The 23,453-nt window shown below is 43.7% G+C and overlaps 1 protein-coding gene across 4 annotated transcripts in view; it reads left to right on the top strand.

Moving 5' to 3' along the window:
- NCK2 (NCK adaptor protein 2) overlaps nt 1-23,453 on the top strand; it is a 152,510-nt gene that overhangs the window by 62,788 nt on the left and 66,269 nt on the right. For all 4 annotated transcript variants that reach the window (XM_047069778.1, XM_047069774.1, XM_047069776.1 and 1 more), the window contains exon 2: nt 15,900-16,085. The gene's annotated coding sequence lies outside the window, so the exon portion shown is untranslated. The remainder of the gene's footprint in view (nt 1-15,899; nt 16,086-23,453) is intronic.

The raw sequence follows: 23,453 nt of genomic DNA, 5'->3' as shown, positions 1-23,453 counted from the left end.
TGTTGTTTTTTTTAAAACAAATTTTTTTTAAACCTTTATTTATTTTTGAGACAGAGCATGAACAGGGGAGGGTCAGAGAGAGGGAGACACAGAATCTGAAACAGGCTCCAGGCTCTGAGCTGTCAGCACAGAGCCCGACGCGGGGCTCGAACTCACGGACCGCGAGATCATGACCTGAGCCAAAGTCTGACGCTTAACCGACCGAGCCACCCAGGCGCCCCTGTCTTTTGTTGTTAGAGAGATGGACCGAGAGCGTAGGCGTGGTGCTTGGTGTCAGATATGACCAGTCACAGAGGCAGGACTCATCAACTTTCCCGTACATCGGGGGGTTTTTGTTGCTGTTTTTTTGTCAAAAAGAATAATCCTTAAAATAGAGCATATAAAACGGATACCGTGGAGGAGGAATTGAAGCCCAAAAGGAGAGGAGTGAGCAGAGCACTTGACCGCGTTGCATTCGAAGCTTCAGGTTCAGATGTGGTGTGTGCACACTCACAGGTGGATGGCAGAATCCCTGTTGATATTCTCTGCATGGCCTTGAAGTAGAGAAGTGCCGGGAGGTTGGAGCCGGTGTATGTTCTAATTTTCTAAAAGGAGAAGAAAGCAGGATCAGGAAAGAGACCGATAAACAGGTTACTGAATGGAGATGAAAGCTGGGAGCGGGGAGCCTGTCGGCATCTCTTCTTGATGCCACGTGGCTGGATTTCAGCAGTGTCTCGATAAAGTTGGACCCACTTACGTCTGTAGTGTTAATATACCTTCTCACTTTGGGCCCTCCCTTCTGACCCTGGTCATTCTTTACGAGTCTTCTGGGCTGTTGTCTCCTTGGGGTTTCATCTGTGGTCATCTGCCCTCCTGGTACTCTCTAAGTCCCCCCAACCCTATCCACTGACCAGTGCATTTCCTCCCCTAACCCCATATCACCTCATGTGCTCCGTACATGGTTGGGGGATGGTTGTGTGTGTTTTATTTTCATAGTCTGTTTACACATACAAAAAAGGGTGTACAACATCAACAGAAAGAAAAGGAGAAAGGAGAAAGTCTGAGGGACAGAGCCTGTGAGACACCTTTGTCGCATGCTTGGCTATAGCTCAAGGGTGTGAGGGGGTGTGGCTCATGGCCCAAAGAAAAGATAGGGAGTTCCAGGGCCAACGGAGCGACCTCCACCCATCGTCCTCTGATCTCCCAGTTGGCTGCTCATCTACTCTGGGGGGACTGTCCTTGGTCTTCTCTGGCAGGCCCAATGCAAAGGTTGGGTGTTTAGGGGCAGGGTGGCCCTCGGCTCACTCCCCCACTATGACCAGAGGCATTTCAGTGTCTAATAGGGGGAACAAAGTAGTGTTTTCTCTGAGTGCCCCTGTGCACCTGGGACTTCGTATGCCACTTAGTGTATACAACACAACTATATAACACATCTCTTCCTGCTATTTTATAGATGAGGAAACCTAGGCTTTAGACGCAGTAAGCCATTTTGCCAAAAGACAGAGCCAGTAAGGGATGGGGCTGGCATTTCATTCCAAAGCCAAAGTTCGTTCACCAAACAGGCCCATCTCCCTGTGTATCGAACTATTATGTGAATTGATAGCTGGTATGATGGCCTTATGGCCACCGAGTGTAGACTGCTAGTTTGACCTTCCCTGAGTGAAGGTCTCAGATGTGTGCTGTCCTTGGCAGTGATTTGTACCGCAGCATGGATGGAAACCTGGGTATCAGATTTGACCATGATAAACGGATGGAGTGATAGGGATCATCCAGGACCGAATCAGAATCTCGAATTCTTGGGGTGCCTGGGTGGCTTAGTCGGTTAAGCGTCCGACTTCGACTCAGGTCACGATCTCGTGGTCCGTGAGTTCGAGCCCCAAGTTGGGCTCTGGGCTGATGGCTCGGAGCCTGGAGCCTGCTTGCGATTCTGTGTCTCCCTCTCTCTCTGCCCCTCCCCCATTCATGCTCTGTCTCTCTCTGTCTCAAAAATAAATAAACATTAAAAAAAATTTTTTTTAAAAAAGAATCTCGAATTCTTGCAGAGCTGGAACGATGGACTGAAACCGGCCTGGTGAAGTGGAGCAGGAGGATTAGTGAGGAGCACACAATGCTCAGAAAACACCTGCCCAGGTGTGATGAGAGGCCACCCCCACCCCCTGCCCCGCCCCGCCCCGCCCCCCAGGCAGGTGTGATGCTGCCTGAAAAGCATGGCGGGGTCAGGCACTGTTACCATGCGAGTTAGCAGCAGTGTGTTCATTTTCTGGTCATCCCTGACTGATTGTGTGCGTCTCTTACACAAGTGATGGCCAGTGATCTATAGCATCCAGAAGTCCCATTTTGGCTCTTCCAGTCAGTCGTCTGTTGAGTCTGCTTTGTGGGAGTAAAGCATACGTCTGTCTTGTCTATTGTGTGTCCAGCACCCAGCACGGTATGGGTTGGGTGACTTAACTTGAAGTCTGCCTAGAAGCAAGAATGGGGTGATGAGTTTCAGGGAACCTTGTCCTCTTTCCAGTGAGGAAGGTTTTGCTTGGAGAAGAGGTCCCGAGAGACATTTGTAGGTCCTCTGTCAGAAGATTCATCTCAGGAAGGTGAGATTAGACCTCCTTGTTTGTTCCATCATAAAGTATTTTTTACCTAAAGCTGTTATGTTTGTTTATACACACACACACACACACACACACACACACGCACACTCAGTTTGATTGTCTCCTTATAATTTTTTTATTTCAATTTTTTTTAATGTTTATTTATTTTTGAGAGAGAGATGAGACAGAGCGTGAGCAGGGTAGGGCCAGAGAGAGGGAGACACAGAATCGGAAGCAGGCTGCAGGTTCTGAACTGTCAGCACAGAGCCTGACACGGGGCTCAAACCATGAACCGTGAGATCATAACCTGAGCCGAAGTCGGACGCCCAACCGACTGAGCCACCCAGGCGCTCCTTATAATTTTTTAATTGTAAAGCAGACATTAGCAGAAATTTTGGATAGCATGCATCTGTTTTAGACGTTACCTAGAAAAAGTTAGCTGATGTACATATTATATAGGTGAATTTTCTTGTAACTGAAGAAATAAAGAAACTCTGCTGTGTCATCTCATATTTGACTTTGGTCCCTCACCAGAATGAGGTCTTTAGAAGGACAGCAGGTGTTCTGTGCCTTATTTATGTACAGTGTTTGCACATAGTGGATATGTTGCACGTTTTCATTGACTAAGCATGCCTTTGATTCTACCAGTGAGGTGACTGATACTGCCTCCAAGCAAACCTAGTCTCCGAGGCTAAGTAGCAGCCTCAATGTCCTAAAACTAGTGAGACGTAGACCTGGGATTTGCATCCAGTTTAAACAAAGTCCTTGTGTCCTTTACAGCCTATGCAGAGGCATGGCCAACTTCATTACCTGGATTAATCTTCTTTCAGACAGTCCTTGTATTCGAATATTGAAAGTTGAGAGAATAAGGTTTCTTGATCTGGCCCTTTTTACTTTCTCTTCTTCCTCTCTAGTAGTGGTTCTTACCTGCGGCTGGCATTGTAACCACCAGGAGCTTTCACAAATTGTAGACATACTAATTCAGTAGATGTTAGGAAGGATCTGTTGAGAATGAATAGGCAAGCTAGTGCCCTTTCCGTTTCTGGATTACATGGTAAAAACACTCAAGATGTTGGCTATTGTACATAACCTGAAGATACTCTGTATTTTGCCTACTTGGGAATCTGAGTGATGGGTTGTAAGGTGAAGGAGAAATTGAACTCATGAGCTGAGTCTGTTCTGTCCCTCACCCTCTCAAAGGTTTTGGTTTTGCATGTTTTTATGGGACAAATTACATGCATAGAGGCAGTTGTAAATTTCATTGTTTATTAATTTCAAGACCTAGTCCATAAAGGGTTGGTTGAACAAAATGGTGAATTCAGAGCAAGTTTGAAATCTCTTCCTGTTTACTCTTGTGCACAAAAATGCATCGTGGAGCGAAAGTTTATCATTTCATAATGTGTGTAAATGGAGGGATCAAAGCTTTTTTCTTTTTTGATGCTTACACTGGGTGAGGACTATCTGAGAAGACCTGGCAGACCAAGGAAATGGGTTTGACTTTCTGCCAGGTGGTCATTGAAATGTTTTTTCCTTTGTGCCCAGTTAAAAGGCTGGGCCTGTAGATTTTCACGCTCTCGTCTGGTTTCAGCTTTGGAAGTGCTTACACAGCTAATCTGGCATTTGTGATTATTTCTACTTTGAGCTCACCAGGAGGCTCTTTGGGGATATTCAGACAGAAATGACTTAATTGGATTTCAGCCCACACACAGTATTTGAATGGCTTTATGGATGACATTAATTGGGCAGCTGCCATAGGAAGTCATATATATATATATATATATATATATATATATATATATATATTTGAACTCTAGAATTTCAAAGTACTCTTTAATTCATTCCCTCTCATTGATTCATTGCTAATTTATTTAACAAGTGAAATACTCTAGAAAAATTAATTTATAGCAGTAAAATTAAGAAATATGGTTCGTTAAGTAGAATCATCCTTTGGTTTTGGCATGGTTACATCATTATCTGTATTTAAGGCTCCATGTTCACACTCACAAGCTGGCTCAAGGACAGTTGTATAAGGGATTCAGGGTCTCTTGGATTGAAATTTGGGAGGAGAGGATTCTGGGCCAGATGGCACTGAATGCTGTAGGGTATTGGACAATTGCAACAGATCTTACAAATATAATTAAGGAAGTGAAAGTTTATTGGATGATAAATGTCGGATATTATCATTTTTTTTGAGCGCCTGCCATGTGGCCAAGCCATATGGACCTCAGCGTGTGGAGGTCCTTTCCTGGAGGCTCTTCCTGTCTAGATAGCCTTGAAATAGGAGAGTTTATGATTATAAAAGAGTGATTTCTTCAGAAACATCCTCCATTCCTGTAGAATGTCCCCAAAAGGAGAACATTTGAGTTCATGTCTGAGCAATGAGTTGGATTTGTCTGGACAGTGGCTTTGGGAAGCTGGAGGGGTAAAGATATTCCCAGTATAGGGAAAGAAATAGTAGACATAAACGCACAGAATTGTGAAAGCATCTGGCCTTTGGGGAAAATGGGGGTTAAACACACTCTGACCATTTTAGGAATATTTAAAAGTAGCTAAGCATACTTTCGGAACACAATATTATTAACACTTCTGTTCACTTGGAATAATCATAGATTTGTTCTGGAAGTTAAACTTTATAACTGTTAGCCTTTTTTTGATGGGAAAATTTAATTCACTCAACTTCCTTTTCATTCCATATTTTATGGAATTTTATGGGATACGTTTAGGAGATACTATATTATCTATATGAGCATCGCCCCTAATTAAAAGTGGGAGAAACAAATCAAGTGTATTCAGTACCCATCAGAAATGAATGAAATAGGATAATATGCAGTGAGATTTTTTTTTTTCCACACAGTTCCTTAGAAACAAATTCGGGGCACACTCGTTAAGCGTCCCACTTTGGCTCAGGTCATGATCTCACGGTCCGTGGGTTCGAGTCCCGCATCAGGCTCTGTGCTGACAGCTTAGAACCTGGAGACTGCTTCAGGTTCTGTGTCTCCCTCTCCCTGTGCCCCTCCCCCACTCATGCTCGGCCTCTCTGTGTCTCTCAAAAAAAAAAAAAAGAAAAGAAGAAGAAGAAGCAAATTCATTCTGTGGGAGGCTTCTCAGTTACCAGTAATTTACCAAATTAAAACAAACAACCTTCCCACAAAATCTTCCTCCAGAGCTCAATTGTTCTCTAAACTTCCAGGGATTTCTCATATGCCAAAGATCATGGACTCTTCCCAGTCTTTTTTGAGCCACTACCTTCATCTAATAGCTATAAAAATCATGTCCCCCACCCTCATCTTGAGAGTCCCGTTTTGGTTTCTTAAAAGGCCAATGATGTGATCTAGAACAAAAATGGGGTTTGAGTAGCCCTTCAGATCCCTGGAGTACTAAAATCTGCATCAGGCCCTATAGTTCACTCACTTAGGAATATGGTGGTTTAATCCTGAGTTAATGAGAACCTAGGCCCTCCCCTGAACAGCTCTCTCTGGATGTTTCCATCCTGTGATGCCCATGCGTGTCAGCTGCAGGCTTAGCAGATTTAGTGTTCTCTCTAAAATTAATGTGTGGCACTAAAATAACGCCGAGGTGTTGAACTTGAAGGGCAGGGGAAATAAAGGATTTGAGATTTCTGATTTGATTAATTCTGGGCTTAGATTATATAAAACAATGGAAATGTTTCTTGTAGAAAAAAAAAAAAAGGACTCTTGTTTTAGAGAAATACAGGGGAAGCATTCTCAATAGGGTAGTTTGGGGGCATGAATGGTGCCTTTCTGGGGTTGTGTAAGAGTGTCCGTCAGTGAAACCATGCCACCTGGAGCCACTGCCCAGGACCCATCTGCCCCACAGATGGTTATTCTTTTTTAAATCATTTTATTAAAAACCAGAAGAACAGCATTCAGTGCTTCGACTGTTTTATGACTTTTAGTCTTAAGTATATACCTATTCCCAGTTGAAGAAGTAGAGTGGGATCTTTTCTTTTTGAAGGGCCTAGAAGTGGAGGGAAGCACCATGCCTGTGATCCCAGGGAGGATCCCACTGGAAAATGGAACCAGTGGAGGAGCATCTGGGTAGCTCAGTCGGTTGAGTGTCCTACTCTTGATTTCTGCTCAGGTCATGATCCCAGCGTCATGGGATCAAGCCCTTTGACTGGCTCTGCGCTGAGTGTGGAGCTTGCTTGGGAATCTCTCTCTCCCTCTCTCCCTCTTCCTCCCTCCCTCTCTTTTTCCCTCTCCCTCTCTCCCTCTGCCCCTCTTCCCTGTTCACACACACTCTCTCTAAAATAAAAAGGAAGGGAGGGAGGGAGGGAGGGAGGAAGGAAGGAAGGAAGGAAGGAAGGAAGGAAGGAAGGAAGGAAACGGGACCAGTGGAAAGGACGGAAGCGGAGGACTGCACTGATACATTAGTGCCTCCAATTTGTTTTGTCATTTACTGAATCATGGATTAATTGGGTTGCACCCTGGTACCAAGTACAGGGTCAGTCCTGGGTCTCTGCCCTTGAGAAAAGTTAGTCTTCTTCCATCTGATGAGTACTTTGTGCTAACTGCCCATTCGCTGGAAATGCCAGGGGTGGAGGGACATGTAAAACAGCATCAGAGAAATGGAATTTACAACATCCAGAATGCTAAATGTTCTGCAGGACAAATGACCCAGCTTCTATAACAAATCATCATTAAAATAAAATAGATTTAAAGTGACTTGAAAGACATACAAAACATTGTAATTTATGGGCATTATTTGGATCCTGATTCAAATAAATCAGCTATAAAAAGACATTTATGAGGTGGCTTAGTTGGTTAATCTGGCTCTTGATTTTGGCTCAGGTCACAATCTCACAGTTCCTGAGTTTGAGTGCCACATTGTGCTCTGTGCTGATGGTGTAGAGCCTGCTTGGGATTCTCTCTTTCCCTCTCTCTGCTCTTCCCCTTCTCATGTGTGCCCATACTCTCTCTCTCTCAAAATAAATAAACTTAAAAAGACATTTATGAGCAAATTGGGAGAATTGGAACACTAAATGTGAGGTTTATATTAAGGAATTAATTGTTCTTTTAGGGGTAATAATGGAGTTGTACTTATCTACTGGTGATACACACTGAAGTGTGTATAGATAAAATAATTTTTGTGTGGGATTTGCTTTCAAGTCACCTAGTCGGGATTGGGGCAGAGTGATTGCCTATAGGTCCATAGGTGTTGAGGTTGAGTGTTACTGTACCTGGGGAGACATACCCTGGTTACTTCTGCAAATGGTTAAACATCTCCGTTAAAATGCAAAGTACGCTGATTATGGTACAGTATGGTGAACGTTGCAGTAGGACTTTGCACTGAGGAGGGAAGGCAAGACCTTCTATGTAGGGGAACTGGGAGCGTGTTCCCAGAGGTGGCAGTGTTTAAACTGGGTCTGAAAGAAAGAATATGTGTATGAAAACTGGAGAGCCTGTTCCTTTTGTGCCCAGGAGGAAGGAAGCCGGGAGATGCTGTGGGTTTTCTGGTGGATTAATTACTGACTGGTTCCTTCCATTCATTCATTCCTGCATTCATTTAGGGCATGTTTTTCAGGTTTCTGCGGTATGTGATGAGAACTGGTGAAGGAGATGGTATATTAGTTTGCCAGGGCTTCCATGACAAAAGACCATAGGCATTGGCATAAAGAACAGAAATTTATTTTCTCACAGTTCTGAGGCTGGAAGTCCAAGAGCACGGTGTTGGCAGGTTTGGTTTCTCTCCTTGGTTTGTAGATGGCTGCCATCTTGCTGCCTCCTCCCATGGTCATCCCTCTGTGCTCGAGCATTCCTAGTGTCTCTTCTCCTTCTTATAAGGACGCCAGTCATATCAGATTAGCGTCGATCTCCATTTAACTTAATGACCTCATTAAAGATCCTATCTCCAAATACTGTCACATTCTGAAGTACTACTGGGGGTTAGGACTTCAACAGAGGAATCTGGGGGGACACAATTCAAACCCAGAAGGAAGAGTGCTTGACTGACTCTGGAGGTATCCAGAAACTCTTTCGAGAGGAGGGGCCTTGAACAGCCTCTTGAAAGAGGGTAGGATTTCAGCCCTCTACTGGGCACTGGAACAGGGTGGGGAGGGAGCCAAGAATCTGCAGGAAGTTCCCAAAGATGAGGTGAAGGTGGGAGACGGCTTTGGAGACCAAGGCAGTGAGCAGCCATCTTAGCAGTGGAGTTCTGAAATGGCAGAACCGGAATGGAGAGGAGGGCTGATAGTGAGGGCTTGCTTAGTGCCAGGGGCAGGGGGTATGGATGAGAGGAAGGGGAGAGAGCATGTGCCCTATGTCCTGGCTGGGCTTCCCTTCCGGAAAACCATGCAATGAAGAGAAATGGGAAAGGGGATGTGATTTTATCTAATAGATTAATGTCCTAATCACCAAAGTAAGACGTAGTTGTAAAAATGTTACAGAAAAGTTAAGAGTAAAATCATACTCCTCACCCCTGTTTCCACCCCATAAGCTTATTGGTTGTAACCACTGTTAACAACAGCCTGTGTCTGGCCTTCTTGCTTGCTTTTTAAGATTCTGTTTTTAAAAAGTGTAAATTAGAGAGAGAAAGAGAGAGAAGGAGAGAGGGGAGGATTTGCTTGGGGTTCCTGGGTGGCTCAGTTGGTTGAGCGCCTGACTTCGGCTCAGGTCACGGTCTCACGGATTGTGAGTTCGAGCCCCATGTCCGGCTCTGTGCTGACAGCTCAGAGCCTGCAGCCTGCTTCTGATTCTGTGTCTCTCTCTTGCTCTGCCCCTCTCCCGCTCATGCTTGCTCTCTCTTTCATTCAAGAATAAATAACACATTAAAAAAAAATTAGAGAATTTGCTCACCCCTACCCCATTTGTTGACCTTGGCCTTTCTTCCATTTTCCCCCATTCTTTCAGTTCTTTATTCCCCAAAAGTAAAGGACTTGAACTTCAGCAAAATAATTAATAATTCTTACACATATTCATAGTTAAAAGCCTTTGAATTACCTGGCACACCAGAATTGTCTCAGATAAGATTTTAGAGTCTGTGTGTCTTGTCTTGTGTTGCCTTGCCTTCCCTGTCCGTCCATCCTGCCTTTTGAAACAAAAGGGGGTTTTGCCCAAGTTTTATCCAGTAGTGCATGTTAGTGTTTAAGGTTTAGTTTTGTCAGTGTACCTTTTATGCGTATTGTAACTATCTGGACAGCAACAGGCCCGTGTCATAAAGAGTGCTAGTGAGCCTTTTAATAATGTGACAGCCATGCCTCATTTTGTTGCTCTTTGGTCGTATTGCGTTTTTCACGAATTGAAGGTTTGTGGCAACCCTGGGTTGAGCGAGCCTATTGGCGCCACTTTTCCAACGGCATTTGCTCACTTCATGTCTTCATGCCACGTTTTGGTTAAGACTTGCAATGGGGCGCCTGGGTGGCGCAGTCGGTTAAGCGTCCGACTTCAGCCAGGTCACGATCTCGCGGTCCGGGAGTTCGAGCCCCGCGTCAGGCTCTGGGCTGATGGCTCAGAGCCTGGAGCCTGCTTCCGATTCTGTGTCTCCCTCTCTCTCTGCCCCTCCCCCATTTGTGCTTTGTCTCTCTCTGTCCCAAAAATAAATAAACGTTGAAAAAAAAAAAAAAGACTTGCAGTATTTCCAACTATTGCATTAGTATTACATTTGTGATTAATCACGGTGATCAGTGATGATGGCTGGCATTTTTTTTTTTTTAGCAATGAAGTATTTTTTAATTACGCACGTACATTGTTTTCTTAGACCTAATGTTATTGCACACTTAATAGGCTGCGTTATAGTGTAAATATAACTTTAAATGCACTGGAAAGCCAAAAAAAAAAAAAAATTCATGACTTGCTCCTTGCAGTATTCATTTTATTGCAGTGGTCTGGAACTGAACGCTCCGTAACTCCAGGGTATGCCTGTATGTGTCATTAGATTGTCCAGCTATGGCGTTGAGCTATAGCAGGCTTTGTAGGCTGATTCTGAAAACTGATTTGGACAAGGGGGAAGATCTCAGGAGTAACACACCTTATCAGACCTTTTGGAGAATGGAGTTTTGTACCATCAACTATATAAACAAAAATCTTTACAAACCATTGGAAGTGGCGTTGCTAATCAAATCCCTGTCTGTTAGAATTTTTAGACAGTGGACTGTAAAACTTAAATTCATATTAAGATTTGCATTATGACTTTTTTGTCATGGTATTTTAGATAAGCCTTAATAATTTTTTTGGTACCGCATCGTCAAGTTTGATAATTCTTAAATCCACTTGTACGTCAAAGCCGCAGAATTGGAGCTGAAGGACCCTTGTCCTGAAGGAGGAAACAGAGGCACAGAGTCATACAGGGCATTGGGTCACTGAACCAGGCCTGGGACCCCATTCTGATCTGTGGCCTCATGCCACTTTTTGTGATCTCCTTATATGTGGTTGACCCCATTGCCCGCAGTTTCAGTCCTACAAGGTAGAAATTTCCATTATTTTAGAACGTAGAAACCTCAGAGCTTAAAATCTGACCCATTTTCCCTCCTCTCCAAACACCTGCCTTAGCCATATGTGATGGCACTTTGTGGCTGTTCAGAGTTAGAAATCAGTACTTCTTTTTTTTTTTTTTTCTTCCATTTTCATTAATGAAATCACAGATAGAAATCCAGCCCAATGCAGAAAATCTTGGAGTTTGTCAGGGCGCCTGGGTGGCTCAGTGGGTTAAGCATCCAACTTCGGCTTGGGTCGTGATCTCGTGGTTCGTGGGTTTGAGCCCCGTGTCAGGCTCTGTGCTGATGGCTCAGAGCCTAGAGCCTGCTTTGGATTCTGTGTCTCCGTGTCTCTCTTTGCCCCTCCCCCATTCACGCTCTCTCTCAAAAATAAACACACACACACACACATAAAAATTAAAAAGAAAAAAACTTGGAATTTGTCCTGCTCAGGACTGCTTTATCTCGAGTAAGAATCCTAATTTCATGGGACGTTTTGAAATTTGGACCCTTGCTTATGGCCTTCCATTACTCTCTGGGCCCTGACTGGGGACCACTGTGCATGGTGTGAGTCCACATGGGGGAAGAAACCAGGGTTGAATTTTAGCCAGGCCACTCAAGGAGACTTTTGTATAGCTTTGTTCAGTGTCTGAAACTAGCACTTTCCCACTGGAATAAAGTTTTCCACCAAGTAGCTTGGTAGGAATGAAACATAGTTAGTTCTGCCAGAAGTCACCAAGATAGCCTGGCCCCATGTCCTTCTGGTCAGGCAGGGACCCTGCATATTCCTTCTGAGCTGGATGTCAGCTTGGGCCACTGTGGGGCCTGTGTGCTCTGAAGAGGGGTCTCACGTGGAGAGGGCAAAGAGGGGTAAGAAAGGGTGAGATGAGGCTGTGACATTTGGGAGCCCAGAGGGCCTAAAATTAGGGGTCTGGAGGTTTCTCGTGGTGCATTTGGTATGTGTAAGATTGGGTTGTGATGCTCACCTGATATAACCTGCGACTCTTTTGGTTGTGTGCACTACTCAACCCAGTCAGATGATGTTTTTCTGTAATTCTTTTTGCTGCATTAACATCTAAGAGAAACGGTTCCTTTGAAAATAAGGTACTGTGTGCCTTCGTGGGCTTGCTTCTTTGACGCAGCATTATGCCGTCCCTACCTGATTGGAGAGGCTGAAGCTGGCCTCCCAGTGTAGCAGATACTCCAGACCGATGGCAGCGGCAGTCAGTCTCTGCTTGAGTCTCCAGGCTCTACCTGTTAGTGGTGATCTTTTCTGAGGAGAAAGAGCATTGGAAGGGCTCTGAAATCAGGCTGGGACGCCTGGCTGGCTCAGTCAGTTGAGCGTCTGACTTTGGCTCAGGTCGCGATCTCACCGTTCGAGGGTTCAAGCCCTGTGTTGGGCTCTGTGCAGACAGCTCAGAGCCTGGAGCCTGCTTCGGATTCTGTGTCTCCCTCTCTCTCTGCCCCTCTGCCGCTCATGCTCTGTCTCTCTTAAAAATAAGTAAATGTTAATAAAAAAATTTGAAACCAGGCCAGCGTAGGTTTAGATTCTGGCTGTGGGCCATCTCGTGGCTTAGTCCGTGAGCTGAATGATAAGATTTCTCTCATCGGGTTGCTGTGAAGGGGGAACACCAGTGCAGTGCCTCACTGGGACCAGGACAAGCTCTTCTCGTCTCTGCCTGTTACTCTGTTTCTGTGAATCAGGGAGAAGGAGAGGTGGTATCCCCTGAGCACTCAGTATGAGCCTTCAGGAGATTTGGATGGTCCGGGAACAGTGGCCAGCTGTAAAATAGGTAGAGCTGAGCGTCCCCGCACACAGCTTTGGGCCATCAGCGGAACGGGGTGCGTACCCCCTTGCTAATCCTTCATGACTCCCCTGGAGTAAAGCGCATTAGTGATGGATGTCACCACTGGACCTCCATGCGGGGCTAAGGTATGAAGGACACCGCCCCGGACGTCCGGTGTCTGGTGCTGTAGCAGGCACTGGAACTCTAAATTAGACTAAGGTTGGCACTGGTGGCGGGGCAGGGGGGGCGGCATCTCTGTGCCAGGCCCTGGCCCCAGGACCCATAGTGCTCCCAGAATTGCAGATCGAGGTACTGAGGCACGCAAGCCCAGAGCACGCCCTCCCAGTTGTAACTGGTGCTGTAGCCAGATGCCCCCAGAAGACCGGGGAGAAGCCCCAAGTTGTGGCTCAGGTTTTTCAAAAACATATTTGAGAAAAAGAAAATGTCAGTGTTATAGACAATTCAGAAAATCCTGTGGATTTCGCGGTGATAAAATGTTGCATTATTAGGAGTCCAAAGTAATGTGGAGGGGAGATATGTTTGGTATCAGGGTTCATTGCTTTCTGGTTCTATCTCTTCGTCATCTGTTTCTAAAGGGAGATGCACATGGTGCTAGTGGGGAGATATTTTCAAAGGAAAACCTAGACGCGTTTCGTATATTCCCGTCTGTGTGCAACACACTCTGTAGACTGTCCTTGAGTGAATTCTTGGGCGAGAACCTTCTGCAGTCCAGCTGACCTTGTGCTGGGTAGCGTTTGCAGTCTGCGGTGGTTTTTGCACAAGAGTGTATGCTTTCCTGATGGGTTTAAATCTTTGTACTTAAGATCTGATTGGAAATGTTTGTCCTTACCAGAGGTTTTAATACGCCAATGGCCCCACATTAAATAAACATAGGACGTGGGCAGGGTACATTTAAACCCAGGATGAGACAGGTCTTGATCCCTCTGTTTATTTCCATTGAAGGCGTATGCTTTGTGCATTGACCGTTTGTCTGTGAAATGCTTTTCTCTGGGAAAACACTGCAGCCTTCCTTTTTCACACTTGAATCCCAGATAGCCATTCGTGGATTTGAGCCCCGAATCGGGCTCTGTACTGACAGCTCAGAGCCTGGAGCCTGCTTCCTCAGATTCCGGGTCTGCCTCTCTCTGTTCCTCCCCCGCTCTCACTCTGTCTCTCTCAAAAATAAATAAAGGTTAAAAAAAAAAAAAAAAAAAAAAAGAATACTTGCTCAGGACCTGAGTCCGGATACTAAAATTTCTATTTCTGGAGATCCTGTCATTTGATTGTAAACATGTAGCAGAGAGAAGGGTGTAATTGTCCTGGTACACGTCTTGCCCAAACCTAGTATTTCTTTTGTGCTGCGGCATCACCTTTTCCTTGCATTAAATCATATATATACATATATACATATATATTTTGTAAGGTCTGCAGCCTTTAAAATAATGCTAGAGAGTGCATAAAGAGGAATTAATTTTTTAATCAAAATTTACGAATGTGCCATATAACGTTTTTATGAAAGCCCTACTTGAATTATCTTTTTCTATTGGACTAAAATAGAATTTGATTTTTTCCATGGGGTATTTAACGTTTTGGGTCATAATCATGCTAGGGATGAATAAATAGATCTTCTCTGAGTGAACTGTCAGGACCGATCCCCTCTGGGTCTGAAATGTAATTAAAACTGTCAGTGAACTCTCTTGGAGGTCCACAGAGCTTCAGGGTCCCCTCAGCAATGCTGGGCAAGGACTGAAAAGAGCCCCCCAAGTGCGGAGAATGTAAGGCAGCAGCAGACTCCCCCAGAGCACGGGGGAGAGGCCACAGGTCATCTCCGTCAGGCTGCTCTTGTCCCCACTTCCTTGTGGTTTCTGGACGGTATTCTCAGATTTCCTGCAGGGATGTTTTGTAGCACAAGGCTGTGGGGTCCAGTAGGGGATCTCTCCCAGTAAATGGCCAGTGCAAGAGACCTCCGAGACAGAGGAGTGAGTCTCTAAATTTAAACATCCCTGCTCTCTGCAACCCTTCTCCCTTCATTAGGCTCTCAGACTTGCTTCCTTTCCACCGGGCAACCTTTCTTTTGTCTCCAGCAGGCTTGGAAGGCTATGGGGAGGAGCCGTCTTGGGGAAGAGGGCTGAAGAATCTTGGGAACTTACGTGCCTGGGTTATGGATAGCTGTCCCAACCGTCCCCATCTCTTTCCTCCATAGAGGTACCTGACTGCCTCAGAGGTACCAGACAGGGATCTGAAGGTGGAGGAGGAGGACGTTTTTGTTTGGGCAGGGGTCAGTAGGTACAAAGCAACTTTTTTCTGGGGTGTATTGAAAATATTGGACCCTCATGCACTGCTGGTAGGAATGCAAACTGGTGCATCCACTCTGGAAAATAGTGTGGAGGTTCCTCAAAAAATTAAAAATAGAATTACCTTACGACCAAGCGATGGCACTACTAGGAATTTATCCAAAGGATATGGGAGTGCTGATGCATAGGGGCACTTGTACCCCAATGTTTATAGCAGGGCTATCAACAATAGCCAGGGTATGGAAAAAGCCCAAGTGTCCATCAACTGATGAATGGATAAAGAAGATGTGGTTTATATATACCATAGAATACTACTCAGCAATGAGAAAGAATGAAATCCTGCAATTTGCAACAATGTGGATGGAACTGGAGGGTATTATGCTAAATGAAATAAGTCAGGCAGAGGACAGTGATCATATGTTTTCACTCATATGTGGAATTTGAGGAACTTAACAGAAGACCATGGGGGAAGGGAAGGGGCAAAAAATTAGTTTCAGGGGGAGGCAAACCATAAGAGACCCTTAAATACAGAGAACAAACTGAGGGTTGATGGGGGCGTGGGGGAGAGGGGAAAATGGGTGATGGGCGTTGCAGAGGGCACTTGTTGGGATGAGCACTGGGTGTTGTATGTAAGCAATGATTCATGGGAATCTACTCCCGAAACCAAGAGCACACTGTATGCACTGTATGTTAGCTAACTTGACAATAAATTCTATTTAAAAAAGAAAATTACTGGTTTCAGGCAAATAATTTTCAGGCAGTTAACTTAAAATCAAACGAGCACGTGGTCCCAATAAATGTGTTTTTTTCTGTTTCCTTTCAGAATTCATATGTTCCTTCTATACAAGTGATTCCCCAGATCATAATCCTCTGCTGAGATTTGGGTTGGATTCAAGAATCTGGAGAATTCCTGCAGCTTTGTAACTTCAGGAGGTGTGACCAGCTGAGAAATTCACCTTTTGAGGAGTTCTGCGTTTTGCCAGTCATCTCTTATAACTGAGTGCCAAAGGTAAGCCTGTGATTTCCTGCCTAAAACAGCTGGGAGAAGTTGGTGCTTTCGCCTCAAATGCTCGATTTGCATGGTAGGTTTTCCATTAGTAAAATGACAAGAAGTGTGGCCCTCATGTATTGAGCTACATAAACTGTAAGTTTTCAAGGGCCCTGGTTCAAAAATGAGTTGACTGTTCCTGCATCAGCACATGATGGCATTACTTGAGTAACCAGGAAGCAGAATGGTGGGTGTCCCCCCACTTATAAAACGCCCTGTGGCACCAGCTCGAGGTGGCCTTGAGTCTGTACAAGTCGAGGCCTTCCTTGTGCTGCTCTGGGACTATGAGATAAATAAGAACTGCCTTCAGGATGCTTTTGGTCTGGTAAAGGTTCATTCCAACTGTGACGCCCAGAAGAATAGTCTACGTGTAAATGTGCAAATGGATAAAGGATTCTGGGGAAAATTCTGCTTGGTTGTATGAGAAATCTGCTCGCACGTGTTAAAACTGTACCCGTAATACAGCATGTGGGCTCTGAGATCCAGGGATCCTGTAATAGCCGTTCCTGGGCAGAAACATGTAGTCTGTATAACAGAAATATTTTTCAGCCCTAACAAATCGTTTGGGACATATGATTGAAATTGTAAGGGTAGTGGTTTGGTAGTGTGGTTAATCTGGCGTTCTGTCTCTGGCTGGGCAGTAGGCAGGCTTTATGAAGAAGGTGCAGTTTGGAGGTGAGAGCACCCAATTCACTAGCTTTCCTTCAGACCCTTATTTTGCTTGTGTTATTCACATATTGTTTTAAACCGTTCTTGAATCTATAACTTTGGGCTGTAGAATCTCTTGGTATGATTTCTGTAAGTTTATTAATTTGATATAGATGAGAATTAGCTTTCATTTCATCTAAAACTGCTGCTAAAATTTTTGTAAGTGGGTTTTTTTTCCCCCTTAACGACTTTTTTTTTTTTTTTGGAGGCTTCTTAATTTTACTTCTGCTCCTTTTTGATGTGTAGTAACCTGAACAGCACGGAAATAATAGGTAGTATTTCATAAGAGTAGGATTAAGTGTCTGGGTGTCTTCAGCTTATTATTATCCTTTATGATTTCACTTGGAGGAAATGACATGTCCCATTTATTTAGAGTGTTGTTCATTGTGATTTCCAGGTCTAGGGCTTGGTTTGGAATTGAGAGCTTGAAGGTCGTATTGTGTAGCTGAATTCTATGCCCTCCTTCCTCTCTCCCACTATGCTTAAAGTTATCCTGACCCTGTGCCCCCTGGACTGGTCTCTTACTAGCTTTACATAGCCTCATGCATCGATGGGGCACTCCCAGGTTTCTCCTTCAGACCTGATGTAAGATAAACACCATTGGGATGTTTCATGTCCAATCCGAGGAGATTTCCATTACACAGAAAAGCTCTTACCCTTTGCAAATCAATTTTTTATAATAGTCATTGAAGTGGAACCTTTTAAGACTTAGTCTTTTATAAATGCAGTCACGTATTTCATGGTAATAAGCGAGAAATTAGTGCAAATCCTCAAATCTGATCGTCAGGATTCATCAGGAATTCATGAGTATTAGAATGTGACACTTAATGACATTAACACACTTCATGTTATCACTTCAGTTATTCTGAAAGTGTCTCGTTCGGAGAGTGGTAAGGCAGAGAAAGTAACGTGCTCACTCCTGGCAGTATATTCCGCACGAGTGCCCAGCAGGTATCTATTACTATTAGGCAAATGGTTGATTCCTGTGTACAGTTAGATAGAGAACCATTCATAACCATGAAAAGATACTTACAGAAATATCTATACACATATTATTTTAACTAATTAATTTCTATAAGCTCATGACATCCATGACCAAAAAACCCTGATTGACTTATTAAGAATTACTTTTGTGGTTTAGAATAATGTCCAGTGGGAAAATCATTAGATGTATCCATTTGTATAATAAATATTTATTGTGAGCACCAACTAGATTCTAAACCATTTTTCTTACATTGACCATTTTAGCACTGTGTTTTAGCAGCTACAAAAATAGATAAAATAAGCTCTAGAAAGCCTTTCTCATGCCCTTGTGGGATGAGGCTGGACCCTGACAGCTGTGGCTGAGGTTCTTACAGTGAGTCCCTGGTGCACATGGCAGGGCGAACTGGCTGGCCCTCAGAGAAGAGTCTGGAAAAGCCAGAGGATGCTCTGTTTGGAGTGAGTTTTGAAGAATGAGGGCATGTGTGCACCGAGGCATACTGGGTCCCCTTGGCAAGGACAAGCTAGGTGAATTCACTGGGTAATGGATCTTAGAGTTTCCAGATCATTTAAGCAATATGGGTGGGGACCCAGCATGCTCTTTGGTCAGTGGTCTTTCAACTGCCAGCAGGAAAAGGGCACATTTTGGAAAGAAGTGACAGCCGTGCTAGCCTGGTAAGGTGGTTAGTGGGATGTCAGCCTCGAATGAATTGCCCAGTTATTGGGACACAAAGTATGCCCTGTCCTAGCTCAGACCTGCACCTAGGGCCGGGCTGAGGGTGGAATGAATGAAGATGGTGGAATGTCCATGCTGCATCTCAGAGAGGCCCAACTGGAGTCCCAAGCCCCTGTTTACCAAGTTGTGCACTTCCCTGCCCCATATTGTCTTCCCTGGAGCCTCCCCCACTTTGAGGTTGAAGAGCAGAATCTTGGGAACTCCCTAACCTTGACCCTGCCTATTTTGCAAAGTGGACACCATGGGAGAAGCCTGGCGGCAGACCCTTTCCCATGTACATTAGAACTGTTAGAGAATGCATAGCCTGTACTTAACTCTTCTCATGTATGATTGAGAATCGACTGGGGTTCATGGTCGTTGGAGGCTGGCTGGGGTTTACTGGGGATGGAAGACATGAAGGGCATGGTACACTATGATGAAAATCTCTCATCTTTTGAGAAACGATTTAGAACCATTTTCAGGACAGAAGCTTAAGGGGTAGAAGGATCATGGTGTTATGGGGCAGGAAAGACCATGGCTTAGGTGAGAAGACTCGTGAGCGAAGTGAAGGAAAGGAGACGAAGATTTCAGACCGTCAATTTGCTGATAGTGTCGGAGAGCAGATGTTAACGGGGATCCTGTCCACATCATTTCCTTTATTCTTTTTTTCAGTTTTCTGGAGGTCTGATTGACAAAATTGTAAGATACTGAAAGCATACTTCATGGTGATTTGATACACCATATACAGTGTGAAAGAATCCTGACCATCTAGTTAATTAACACATCCATCACCTCACGTATTTCTCTTCTGTGTGTATGTGAGAACATTTAGGTTCCCTCTTAGCAAATTTCGATTAAATAATGCAGTGTTATTAACTGTAGTCACTCTGTTATACATTAGATCCTTAAGCTTTATTTATCTTCTAGCTGGAAGTGTGTCCCTTTTATCAACCTCTGGCTGTTTCCTCTAACCTCAGTCCCTGGCAACCACTTTTCTACTCTCTGTTTCTAGGAGTTTGACCTCTTCCCCCCCCCGCCCCACCAGATATCACATGTAAGTGATACTACACAAGATTTGTCTTTCTCTGCTGGCTTATTTCACTTAGCATAATGCCTCAGGGTCCATCCGTGTTGTCAAGAATGGCAGGATTTCCTTTTTTTTTTTTTTTTTTTTTCACGGCTAAATGTTATTCCATTATGCATAAACACCACGTCTTAATCCATTCATTGCTGGATAGACACGTAGGTTGTTTCCGTATCTTGGCTATTGTGAATAACAATAGCAGTGAATTTGGGGGTGCACACATCTCTTTGATATCCTGTTTTCGTTTCCTTTGGATAGATATCCAGAAGTGGGATTGCTGGATCATATGGTACTTCTTTTTTTAATCTTTTGAGGTATCTCCATAGTGTTTTCCACAGTGGCAGCACCAACTTACTTTCCTGTCAACAGTGAGAAGGTGTTCCTTTTCTCTACATACTTGTCAATACTCGTCGTCTCTTATATTTTTGCTAATAGCCATGCTAACAGGTATGATGAGGTGATATCTCATTGTGGTTTTGATACATTTCCCTGGTGATTAGTGATGTTGAGCGCCTTTTCATGTACCTGTTGGGCATTTAGATATCCTCTTTGGAAAAATATCTGTTCAGATCCTCTACCTATTTTTTGTTTGTGTTTTTGCTACTGAGTTGTATGAGTTCTTTATATATTTTGGATATTAGCCCTTCATCAGATAATGTGATTTGTATTTTTCCCCATTCCGTAGGTTACTTTTCACTCTGTTTATGGTTTCCTTTGCTATGCAGAAGCTTTTTAGACTGACGTAGTCCCACTTGTTTATTTTTGCTTTTGTTGACTTTTGCTTCCAAAAACACATTGCCAAGACCACTGTCAAGGAGCTTACTGCCTATGTTTTCTTCTGGGAGTTTAATGGTTTCAGGTCGTATATTCAAGCCTTCAATCTACTTTGAGTGAATTATGTCTATGGTGTAAGATAGTGGTCTAGTTTGATTCTTTTACATGTGGCTGTCCAGTTTTCCCAACACCATTTATTAAAGAGACTATTCTTTCCCTGCTGTATATTCTTAGCTCCTTTGTTGGAAATTAATTGATCATCCATGTATGGGTTTATTTTGGGGCTCTTTATTCCATTGATCTATGTGTCTCTTTTTATGCCAACACCATATTGTTTTTGATTACCACAGCTTTGTAATATAGCTTGAAATCAGAAATCCATGCCTCCAGCTTTGTGGGTCTTTTTTGTTTTTTTGTTTGTTTGTTTTTTCCCTCAAGGTTGCTTTGGCTATTCAGGATCTTTTGTGGTTCCATAAAAATTTTAAGATTGTTCTATTTCTGACAAAAATGCCATCGGAATTTTGATAGGGATTGCACTGAGTCTGAAAATGGCTTTGGGTTATATGGACATTTTACCAATATTAATTCTTGCAATCCATGAGCATGGAATATCTTTCTGTTTGTGTTTTCTTCTCTTTGTTTCGTCAGTGCCTTACAGTTTTCAGTGTATAGATATTGTACCTCCTCAGTTATATTTATTGCTAGGTATTTTATACTTAGTGATGCAATTGTAAATGAGATCGCTTTCTTAATTTCTCTTCCTGATAGTCCATTGTTAGTGTAGAGGAACAGAACCAATATTTGTACAGCATATTGATATTGTATATTGCAACTTCATTGAATTTGTTTATCATGTCATCTGCAAATAGTGACCGTTTTTCTTCTTCCTTTCGGATTTGGGTGCTTTTTGTTTCTTTTTCTCGTCCAATTGCTCTGGCGAGGAATTCTAGTACTATCTTGAAAAGTGGCAGGAGTGGACATACTTCTCTCGTTCCTCGATCTTTGGGGAAAAGCTATCAGTTTTTCCACTACTAGGTATGTTATTAGCCGTGAGCTTTATTATGTTGAGTTTACATTGCTAAAAAATACTGCAGTATTGATTCTACCACAGTTAACCTGGTGGTGGAGTTGATGGGAACCTGCTTTAACCTACTGGACACTTTTCAGTCCAGGTTTGCTCAAGTACAGGGGCTCTCAAACATCTGCACCTGTGCTCTCATTTGTACCCCATGTTTGGAGTGTGATGCTTATAATGCAGGGCAGCATTCCATACAGATGGCACCACCCCTGGAGAGGGTGGCCCTGCCTCTCTCTCCCTGTTCTGGGCAACCAGTGAATCTGAAAAGGGATTTCACTTGACTGTAATATCTTTGTGCATCTTAGCAAATTTCACATTATTGCATATTAGGTTTGCTGCAACATTCTAACCAATTATGGTCTGAAAGTGGATATTTCTCTGTGTACCAAAGAAACACATTTTAGATGTCAGTCCTTTTTGTCTTCCCATCGATCCTTTTATTTTGAACTTCTTGAAGAGTAAATGGAGGGACTGAGATGGATTTTTAAAAATGCTTTAAACTTACATTCCAGTGAGCTCTTTTCTTCTTCCAAGGATCGAAATTAAAATGGAGCATAAATTGTAAAAAAAAAAAAAACAAAAAACAAAAAACCTACCAGACACTTTTCTGGTACCTGGCACAGGGCTTTTGCCACCTCTGTTGTTGTCCTTAATCTGAAAGACAGATCTCATTACCCCCATTTCATAAACAGAGGCACTAACCCTCAGGAGAGGGTAAGAGGATTGCCTGTGTTCATAGAGTTGAACTTGCACAATAGCATTTTGACCAAGGTCCTGGTTTATAAGTCCATGTTCTTTCTCTTCCCCATGTCCCTGACATACCCTGGCAATGACACAGTAATCCCCTGTTGTCTGAGCACTAACTTGGGACCGGGGACCACTTGACACTCAGATTAAACAGCGTGGCCAAAGCCCAGAGCTCATAAGAGCAGGCTGTACACCCACATTTTCCTGACCCAAAGCCTTTCATTCTTCCTAGACCATGAATTTTATCCATTTACTTATTTTTTTCCATAGAAGAGTCTCCAGGAACTAAGTATGGTTTGGAAGCAAGTCTCTTTTGGAAACTTAAAGAAGGGAGCATGAAGGAAAGCTTCGGGAAGGATCGGAGGGATGGGAGACAGGAAGCTGAATCCCGTGGAGGGCATTGTACCTGCTGAAGTCCTCGCGTCAGCTCAGCAGCTCGGGACCAAGCTGAGGTCAGGACACAGGCCTCAGACTTCCACTTGTGCTGTTCCCAGATGGCGTTCAGAGTCACCTTGTACTCGTGATTCCTCTCTTATGAACAGACCTTTGAAAGAGAAGTCATTGGTAGACTCAAGAGGACCTGGTATACTTTCTGTGTTCTGGGTCGTCCCGCGGTCCATTATACTTCCAGCACCTTTGTACATCAGAGTGAAGCTGCATAAAATCGCATTTAATGATTTTTCAATGTAGGCAATGAAACCATCATTTTATAGTGGTTGCAAGTGATGATCAAAGTTGAAACAAGCATTTTTCTTTTCTGTCTTACCTAACATGCCCTAACAGGGTGGCTTCTTAGAAAGCTGGAAAAAACAATTAAAAACACGGCAAAGTAAGTCCTTGCCCTTTCCACACCCTTCCTTTTCTCTCTGACAGATTGTACAGGCTGAATTCATAGCATTCCTGTCCTTTCTCCACTGTTCTCTGACTCGTACCTTCTGGTTTACTAAGGAATTTTCCTATAAATTTTCCTAAATTCTCTTTAAAGCCAGGTGATGTGGCCGTTCCCCTCTCTTTTCACACCACCACCGTTGTATAAAAGAAGGAAATGAGCCAGAAGGTCGTGGGTTATAATTACTCAACCAAATATGGCCCTGTGTTGGATGGTGACCTTCGTGCTGGTTTGCATGGTGACCTAGTAGCACTCTTTGTCTTCTTTAAGAGCCTGTAGATGTGACAGAACAATACTAAGAGGCAGGTCACACAGAGCTTGAGATGAGAGCATTGCTGCAGTTGTGGTTCCTC

The sequence above is a fragment of the Lynx rufus genome, unplaced genomic scaffold, assembly GCF_022079265.1.
Source record: "Lynx rufus isolate CCGP_SWC_20201006 ecotype Redwood Valley unplaced genomic scaffold, mLynRuf1.p SCAF_8, whole genome shotgun sequence".
Lineage (NCBI taxonomy): Eukaryota > Metazoa > Chordata > Mammalia > Carnivora > Felidae > Lynx > Lynx rufus.
The sequence above is the reverse complement of the archived record's forward strand: the minus strand, read 5'-3'. Positions and strand labels throughout refer to the sequence as shown.